This window comes from Castor canadensis, chromosome 14 (assembly GCF_047511655.1).
Source record: "Castor canadensis chromosome 14, mCasCan1.hap1v2, whole genome shotgun sequence".
Taxonomy (NCBI): domain Eukaryota; kingdom Metazoa; phylum Chordata; class Mammalia; order Rodentia; family Castoridae; genus Castor; species Castor canadensis.
This window is the reverse complement of record NC_133399.1, coordinates 19,082,490-19,092,749: the sequence shown is the minus strand read 5'-3', so window position 1 is coordinate 19,092,749 and position 10,260 is coordinate 19,082,490. Positions and strand designations below refer to the sequence as shown.

The following is a 10,260-nucleotide window of genomic DNA, read 5'->3' as shown; positions in this document are numbered from 1 at the left end:
CTCTTTCCTTTAGCTATTTTATGTTTTTAAATATTTTATCAGCCATATATTAGTTATATGGGGGAAGTTCATTGTGACATTCATGTATAATTACAATGTACCTTGGTTAGGATTTTCCTTACTATTATTCTCTCTCATCCCTATTCATGTAATTTAATGATCTGCTCCCTATCTCATTGGAGAATAATTTCCCTTGGATAAGGCAGAAAACCTCTTTAATGTTGTTATCTACCTTTTCTCATAAATAATTGGTAAAGCATATTGCCTATGTTTTTAGGGATTATCTAATGAACATCAAATATAAAGGCAGTATTTTCTAATCTTTCCTTGTGAATATGGAATGGCTGCTCTCCACCTATCACAATTAACTTAATGTGTACAAGGTAGCAGATGGCATGCCTCCAAAGCAAGGTGTAATGTAGGACTTTTGTCAGGAATAAACTATTCCAATTTTAGATGGAAATTATGAAACCTGAGAAATCTTTTCAGAAAGTAATTATGTATATCAAAAGCAGAGCTTGGCCTACAAGTCAACTTAGCCCTGAGCTGTGACTTACTCTTTACCAAACTCTGTATGTATTATGTCCACAGCATGTACTTATGGATCCATGGGGCTGACAGTATGAATGGCTTCATCCCTCAGGAGGTCTGCCAAAATTGTACACTATCAAGCTTGATAATATACTTGATAAATTCACTTGCCTCTTTCTTGTTGTATCAAAGCATGAAATAATTCTTAATGAAAACCTATGCCACATTATTTGTTTCAGTCTCCTAACTTGGTAATGTGTGAAAAAGTGTTGGTGTCCAATAAAGTGAGTGGATGTTAAGAAGAAATAGGAGAGGAATGGAGGGGAGATAGCAAACAGAGAAGATATTTGTGGTGGTGCTGGGGTTTGATCTCAGAGCCTTGTGCTTTCTAGGCAAGAGCTCTTCCATTTGAGCCACTCAAGTCCTCAGCCCTTTTACATTTTAGTTATATTATTGGTTAGGGTCTCACATGTTTTGCCTGGGCTGGTCTTGGATCACAATCCTACCACTTATGGCCTCCCATGTATCTGAGATCACAGGCAAGTACAAACACAGATGGTTGAGATGAGGGCTCAGTAACTTTTTGCCCAGCCTGGCCTTTACCACATCCTCCTGATCTTTTGTTCCTGAGTAGCGGGGATTATTGGGGTGTAGGACCATGCCTGGCACAGAAAACACTTTTTAATAACCTCTTGGTTTCACAGTACAAATGAAGACATATTTATTAAGCTCTCATTCTCAATCTTTAGTAATATCAAATTGTTTTAGAGTGCTTGTTAAAATATGGACTGCAGGTCCTCATCCCCAGGGAAAACTGTCAGTAGACCTTAGCAATACCCAGAATTTTTGTCCTTACTTCTAATGTGATAATGTTGCTCTTATCCAGAAACCATTAATTTTATTTCATATTCACCTGTCTTTTTCAGTAAGATTCAATAGCAACATGGGACCCAGAGACCAAACAGCTGCTGTAGAATTCCTTCTCCTAGGACGGACAGATGATCCAGTACATCAACCCCTCATCTTCAGTGGATTTATGTCTGTGTACTTGGTCATCATAGTGGGAAACCTGCTCATCACACTAGCTCCCTACATTCCCCTATGTATTTCTTCCTCTCCAATCTGTCATTTAACAGCATCTGCTTAAGCTCCACCAATCACAAAGCTGCTGGTGAACATCCAAACACAGAATCAGTGCATCACTAACACTTCCTACCACACTCATAACTGCTTTGCTATAGTTTTTGCATACTTTGAAATTTTTTTCTGCTTGCATTGATGGCCTATGACTGTTATGTGGCCAGTGACATCCCCTTATGTACGCCATCATAATAAACCCCTACACCTGCATTCTGCTGGCTCTGATCTCTCTGTTCATTAGCATGTAAATGCCCTGTTGCACTCTGATATTATTGTGTCTGTCCTTCTGCACAAATCTGGAAATCCCACACTTCATCTGTGAGCTTGCTCAAGTCATTAACCTCTCCTGTTCTGATACCCTCGTTGATAGCATCTTGATATATGCTGCATCTTGTGTGCTTGGTGGCATTCCTCTCTTTGGAGTAATATTCTTGTATATTCACATAGTATCCTTTTTCTTGAGAATGCCATTATCAGCAAGAAAGTATAAAGACTTTTCTCCCTGCTGGTCTTACCTGTCTCTTGTGTTTTTGTTCAATAAGACAGATTTTGGGGGTATACATTAGCTGTGCATTTACTGACTCCACCAGGAAGACTGTGGTAGCTTTAGTGATATATATTTTGTTCCCTAAAGCCCTGAAACCCTTTATCTACTGTTTGAGCAACAAAGACATGAAGTCACCCTGAGAAATCTCAACAGTAGAATTGCATCATTTGTATAATGTGTTCTTTCCTTTGGACATACTTAACCCATAGTGTAAGTCAAAGTGCAGAGATTTCTGATGAACTAAGATGCATGACTTCTGTTAGTACATTTTTCTAAAATGATGAGATAACACAATTGTCAGGTGTATTCAACTGCTTCTTATTTGTCTAGCTCTGTAAGTTTCAATACATGATTTTAATCCTCTATACCTTCTTTGCTTAACAGAAGAAAAACCCTATACCTTGGTCCCAATTTTCACAAATTTTGTCCTTGTCTATGGTTAAGAAATCAAGTTGGAGGAAATGAAAGTTCAGGAGAATATTTAAACAAAGTTTTGCTTACATCTAAAGATCTTCCTCCTGGTTATATGCTTGTGATAATACAATAGCTAATTGCATTTCAACTCAGACTCCAAACTTTGCCTTTTATTCCAGTTTTGTGATGTATTACAAATTATTTAAATCTTTGAGGTCCATATCATTGATCAAGCAGAATCTGAACAGAGGCATCTATTTAGTGATATTTTAAAATTTTATTGGTGTATATTAATTGTACATGGGGATTTCATTTTAATATTTCCATAGATGCATATATTGATCAAATTCCCCTCTCAGTTACTCTCTTTATTCCTCTCGTCCGTCTCCTTCTTTATTTTACATTAATGGGTTTCATTGTATTATTTTCAACATTCATATAATGTAGTTCAGTCAATTCAACTACATAACCCTGTCATCTCCCCTTTCCCTTCCCCTGCTCCCCCAACACTCCCCTTTTAAGTTCATAACAAATTATTATTATTGTTGTTCTTCCTCTTACACTGTTGGTGGGAATGTAGACTAGTACAACCACTCTGGAAAAAAATTTGGAGGCTACTTAAAAAGCTGGACATTGATCTACCATTTGATCCAGCAATACCACTCTTGGGGATATACCCAAAAGACTGTTACTCCAGAGGCACCTGCACATCCATGTTTATTGCGGCACTATTCACAATAGCCAAGTTGCCCCACCACTGACGAACGGATTAAGAAAATGTGGTATCTATACACAATGGAATTTTATGCAGCCATGAAGAAGAACGAAATGTTATCATTCGCTGGTAAATGGATGGAATTGGAGAACATCATTCTGAGTGAGGTTAGCCTGGCCCAAAAGAACAAAAATCGTATGTTCTCCCTCATATGTGGACATTAGATCAAGGGCAAGCACAACAAGGGGATTGGACTTTGAGCACATGATAAAAGTGAGAGCACACAAGGGAGAGGTGAGGATAGGTAAGACACCTAAAAAACTAGCTAGCATTTGTTGCCCTTAACGCAGAGAAACTAAAGCAGATACCTTAAAGCAACTGAGGCCAATAGGAAAAGGGGAACAGGTACTAGAGAAAAGGTTAGATCAAAAAGAATTAACCTAGAAGGTAACACCCATGCACAGGAAATCAATGTGAGTCAATGCCCTATATAGCTATCCTTATCTCAACCGCAAAAACGCTTGTTCCTTCCTATTATTGCTTATACTCTCTCTACAACAAAATTAGAAATAAGGGCAAAATAGTTTCTGCTGGGTATTGAGGGGGGGAGAGGGAGGGGGCAGAGTGGGTGGTAAGGGAGGGGGTGGGGGCAGGGGGGAGAAATGAACCAAGCCTTGTATGCACATATGAATAATAAAAGAAAAATGAAAAAAAAATTATTGTTGTTCTTGCTTTTACTTATAGATTCTTCATAAGAAAGAAAACTTGTGATATTTTGTCTTCCTGAGTTTGCTGTGTCTCAATTAACATGATAAACCCTAATTATATTCATTTTCCTGTAAATGACATAATTTCCTTTCTCTTTTTAAGTGAATAGAACATCAGTGGGTATATATATCACATTTTATTTATCCATTCATTCATTTGTTGGATACATGCACTAGTGCCATAGCTTGGCTATTATGAATAGTGCTGCAATAAATACGGGTGTGCAGGTGTGTCTGTTGTACATTGATTGATATTCCTTTAGATTTATGCAAAAGAGTGGTGTACCAGGATCATATATAATTCTACTTTCTGAGCAACCATCCTGATTTTCACAGTGACTGGCCTTTAATTTACAACCTCACCAATTGTGTATAAGAGTTTTTTTCCCCTACATCCTCACCAGCATTTGTTGTTTCTTGATGATAGCCATTCTGACTAGGATGAGCTGAAATCTCAGTGTCATTTTGATATGCATTTCCTTTATGGCTGAGGATGTTGAACATTTCCCCATGTATTTGTTTGACATTTGTCTTTCTTATTTTACTTTTCTCTTTTTGTTAACATATATTAATTTTATAAAGGGTTTCTAATCTCCCTCTGGGATTAGGAAAATGAGTTACCATGTCTGGTTTGTTTCTTGAGAAATGGTACCACTAAACTTTTTTCCAGCTGGAACAATGATCTTAATATAATAAATAGCACTTTAAAACCACTAGAAGAAAAATATGGAAAAATATTTAAGATATAACCAAAGACTTTCTAAATAGGTCTTCAGTAGTTTATAAGAAAGCAAAATTGACCAGTGGGATTGCTCAAATTAAAAATAATATTATTATATTATTATTATTTGTCATAAATTTACTTGCTTTTATTAGGGCAATTTAAAGCAAAGTATAATTGTAACAGAAAATAATTATGTTGGGGAAAGTGAGTTGAAGAAGAAAAGGAACACATCAAAATTTGAACTGCATGAAATCAGCTTGCTCTGACAATTTTTACTTTTAAATCTTATAATTTTTAATTATACATTTTTATATTGAACTAACTGTAGGTTAATATACATGAAAAAATGCCTTGATATACTCAATTATTTAACCAATGATAATACAAAGAAAATTCTATGAGCAATATCACACCCAAGATAATGACACTCATGAAATGGAAGTGAATCCAACAGAGTGAGACACCTGCCCACCTATGTTTATTGTGACTATTTCCAGTAGGCAGCTAAGGTATCAAATCAATGTAAGAGTCCATCATAGGATGAATAGATAAAGAAAACATGATACATTAATACAATAGAATATTACTCAGACATAAAGAAGAATGAAATTCAATCACCTGTATGAGTAGAATTTTATGCCCATTTTGGGTTAAAAAAACTGTTTTGTGTGATATATATCATTTGAGATGAACTTTCATCTGAATATCTCATTTGCAATAACATAAGGAGACAACTGAGATGTGAGATACATAGTTAGAAAATGCCTGTACTTTCCCTGAGTTGTTGAGATTGCACAGATGGAGGAAACTATCTTGGAATAAGAGTACAGGATGCTAGCAAGGGTACAACAAGCAAACAGAAGGGCTTCAAAATATTTTACCACATGATTAAGAAAGGTACAAGAACAGGTACAGAGGACCACCTGCTTAAGGTCACAGAAAAAGAGGGATTTTCCAACTCTGTACCAAAGGAAAGTCATAGCACCATTAAGGTTTGTATTGTGGAATGGAGAACACCCATAAGCCAGGACCCCAGATTCAGCGACACACAGAACCAGGGACTCATGATGACTGTGTAGTAGAAGGGCTGACAGATGGCCACAAAGTGGTCATAAGCCAAAACAGCAAGTAGAAAATTTTCCATCCCTAAAAAGAGAACAAAAAATGTGTTTCTGGGAAGAAGCCTGCATAGATGATGCCCTTGCTCTGAGTCTGGATGGTCACCAGCAACTTTGGAATAGTTGTAGATGTGAAATGGATGTCTACCAAAGATAAGTTGGAGAGGAAGAAGTACATGGGCATGTGCAGGTGGGAGTCTGAGATCGTGGCCAGGATGATGAGCAGGTTTCCAAGCACAGTGACCAGGTATATGGACAGGAACAGTTCAACGTTGATAGGCTGCGATCTGGAACCCTCTGAAATTCCCAAAGAATAAATTCTGAAACTTATTTGACATTCCCTGACCTCATGCTGTTGATGTGATGAAAAAGCAGGAGAGAAAAGGAAAAAAACAGCATAGCAAAATTGTACTATATGAAGCTAACATTCTGTTCTGCATAATCTATAGTAAAGTTTGAATTTTTAAGTTGGCATATGAATCTGTTCACAGTATGGATTCACCTTGCCATTTCTCATTTGAAATTTCTGTCATATTCTCAGTCTTTTTCCAGAAGTATTTTTTCAAGAACTATAAAAAAGAATTATTTCCTATGTTCAAGAAATATAATTCAGTGATATTCATGTTGCAGCTACTTTCTGGGAAATAATAAACCTGTGCAAAAAAGCAAAAGTTTCTAAAATCTATTGAGTAAGTGATAGTACAAGCAAACACAAGCAAACACAAATAAATAGAGACATGATCATGTGGCATATCAGATAGTGATGTCTGCTTTAGGGGATAATAATATATAAAAAGGAAAAATACTTAGAGTAAGTTCTTTTTACTTGGTGTTATACAGGTGACACTTGAAAAGAGACTCTCAAGAAGACAGGCAGGAAGATACAAAGTTAGTTATCTGTAGACGGCTGTGCCCCGAAGGAGGAATTAAGCAAAAATCCATAGAGAAGATGTACAAAGAACTACCAAATGTGGAACATTTTATTTGAAGTATTAGCAAGAAACATAAAGAAGACACAAGTTTCCTGTTTCGGGTTAAGAAGAAGCCAGTATGACTAAGAGAATGTGAAATATACAGGGAATAAGGAAGATCAAGGGCCTCATGTCTGATGAAACTTCCAAACACAAGGAGTCTGCCTGTCCAACTTGTGCTGAATTTGCATTTGAAATTGTATCCAAAGGTAACTTGTGCAATCAACACATATGGTCTCTTTCTTGTGACTCATGTTTTAGGTTTTATTCTGCACACATCCCCTTTGTCTGAAACCTACTCTTAGTCCTGAAGACAAATGCAGACATAGAACACACACTCACACACACACACACACACACACACACACACACACATCCCACTTTAAACTTTGTCAAGTTCTTGATACATGGCTCAAATGGTATCGGACTTACTTAGCAAGTTTAAGACTATGAGTTCAAACCACAGTGCAACCAAAACAAAAGAAAACTTGCCACAAGCCATGGGCTCCTGGTGCCACCATGTATTTTTCCTTAGTCTCCTTTGAGAAACAAAAAAGTACCTGACAAGCTGTCTTAATTCAATTGTTTACCTTCAAAAGGCATTTGTGTATCAGACCCAGAAAGTACACATTGTAAAATTGTTTTTATTGTTTTATTGTTCATATGTGCATACAAGGCTTGGGCCATTTCTCCCTCCTGCCCCACCCACTCCACCCCCTCCCTCTCCCCCCCACCCCCTCAATACCCAGCAGAAACTATTTTGCCCTTATTTCTAATTTTGTTGTAGAGAGAGTATAAGCAATAATAGGAAGGAACAAGGGTTTTTGCTGGTTGAGATAAGGATAGCTATAAAGGGAGTTGACTCACATTAATTTCCTGTGCGTGTGTGTTACCTTCTAGGTTAATTCTTTTTGATCTAACCTTTTCTCTAGTTCCTGGTCCCCTTTTTCTATTGGCCTCAGTTGCTTTTAAGGTATCTGCTTTAGCTTCTCTGCGTTAAGAGCAACAAATGCTAACTAATTTTTTAGGTGTCTTATCTATACTCACCCCTCCCTTGTGTGCTCTAGCTTTTATCATGTGCTCAAAGTCCAATCCCTTTGTTGTGTTTGCCCTTGATCTAATGTCCTTTAACCCTGAGGCAACTTTTGCTAAGGTTATTTTCTACCCTGTGTTTGATGTAAAAATATGGGTTTGGGTTATAGGTCAGTGGTAAACAGCTTTCCTGGCATATGCAAGGCCCTGGGACCATCTCCAATATTACAAAGATTATAAGAAATTGTTCAGGAGAGAGAGAAAGAGAGAGAGAGAGAGAGAGAGAGAGGTCTAATAAGTTCAGATGTCATGTTCCTGGAGTGATTGCAAGGAAGAAAAAGCTTCCCAGTTTCTGGCTATATTCCAGCACCAGCTATATCCCCTAAGGAACAAGCAAAATAATAAAAGATCAAATACAATTTTATCAAAAGATAAAAGTAAAACTATATTTTGGGCACTACAACACAGATAAAACATCCATATGAAAAAAACAACATGAAGAAGTAAACAAAATTTGTAAAAGGAAATACACAAAAGCCAAACCTGTGCCACTTTTACATGAAATATTAGGATTGATTTTTCCAGCAGCACTCAGTATTGCTTTTATTAATTAGGAAATCTTAATTGAGGCATAATAATTGTACTTATTTATGAGCACAAAGTTTGTTCTCAATACATGTGTATATGTGAATTATCAAATAATAGTAATAGTTAAATCCATCACTTCAAACATTTAACGTTTTCTTGTGCTGAGAGCATTCAAACTCCTTCCTTCCTTTGAGATACACAATACATTACTGTTAACTATGTTACACCATTGTGCAACAGAACACCCAAATTTATTCCTTTTATCTCTGTTTAAATTTGCACCCTTGAATGGTTGGACCATTTACTCTTCTCTCTCTCACATCCCTAGGCTCTGGAAACCACTATTCTATTCTCTACTTCTGTGAGATAAACGCTTTAGATTCTACAGTGAAAACTGACTGGTATTTCTCATTTTGTGGAATAAGCCAGATGCAAGAACACAAATAATCATTTTTGTGGAAAATAACTAAAAAAGCAGAGCTCTTTCTATATGCGATATCTTTCCTGTGTTATTCCAGGCTATCAGTTTTGAATTATTTGTACAAATTCAATGGACACACTCCAATCCTACTTCTGGTTTCATCCAACATGCAAAGACCTCCTCAGAACTTGCTTAATTAAATTCTGCACACACCATGAGAATTCATCTCTTTTACACTGACTAAAATCCTGTCGGCACTATACCACAAACACATTACCTATGCTGTGCTGAGTCTTAACAACATGACGCAAGATCCATGTGAGCAGAGGCTGCACCTGCTTTGCTGACCTTTTTATTTCCACCTGGTCTGTGAATAGATCTGAATCACATGGAATAAAATTAAGAATTGAAGTTGTAACATAAGTAATGTCCAGGGATAAAATAGGTTAAATTGAGTGATTTTCAAACAAATATTTTAAAATTGAATTTAGCATCAAGAATTAAGTGAACGAATGTATCTAATACAACAGCTTACTGCTATCAAGTTGTATTTATAATTAACCAGCAACAACATAGATGTACTAGAATACAATGAAGGATGGTTCTCTAATGCTGGGGTCCATTGCAAATGTTAATGTGCTATTATCTTCTGTATATCCAAAAATTAGCATAAAACAAAGCTGTAGTATGCTGGGGTTAGAAAAGCTTGAATAGTTAAATGAAGACTGACATATGTGGCTATCTAGTTGGAAGAAAATTACACTGGTTCCCTAGCTCATATGTCATAATAAAACCTCAGATAATTTAAAGACATTAGTATGAAATTAATCAATACATTTTAGAACATCAAAAAAATTCCATAAAAGGTTCATGGTTGGGCAAAATCTTCTTGAATGAGGTGATAAAATCTGAAATAAGAAGATAGATGAGGAAGAAATAAGAAGATATTTATTAAATACAAATGAAAAAATATTTTTCACGGTATTAAGTTTTTATTTACGTTTTTGGTCCTGTGTTTCTGTTATCATCATTTGTGGGTTCTTTGTTTTCTTTTTGTATTTTACTTTTTTATTTTATTGATTTTACTTTTACTTACATGCATATACATTATTTGGGCCATTTCCCCCCACCCCATCCCATGCCCACTCTGGGCAGAACCTGATCGGCCCTCTTGTTCTCTGATTTTGGTAAAAAGAAGGCATAAGAGATAATAAGAAAAACATAGTGTTTTTGCTAGTTTGAGATAAAACTAGCAATACAAAGAGATTCCTAGTGTTGTTTCCATGCACATG

The 10,260-nt window shown here is 36.3% G+C and overlaps 1 pseudogene; it reads right to left on the bottom strand.

Moving 5' to 3' along the window:
• Window positions 1–1,940: 1,940 nt before the first annotated feature.
• On the bottom strand, window positions 1,941–7,530 carry LOC109676050 (olfactory receptor 7A10-like; annotated as a pseudogene).
• Between the last annotated feature and the right edge of the window lie 2,730 nt (window positions 7,531–10,260).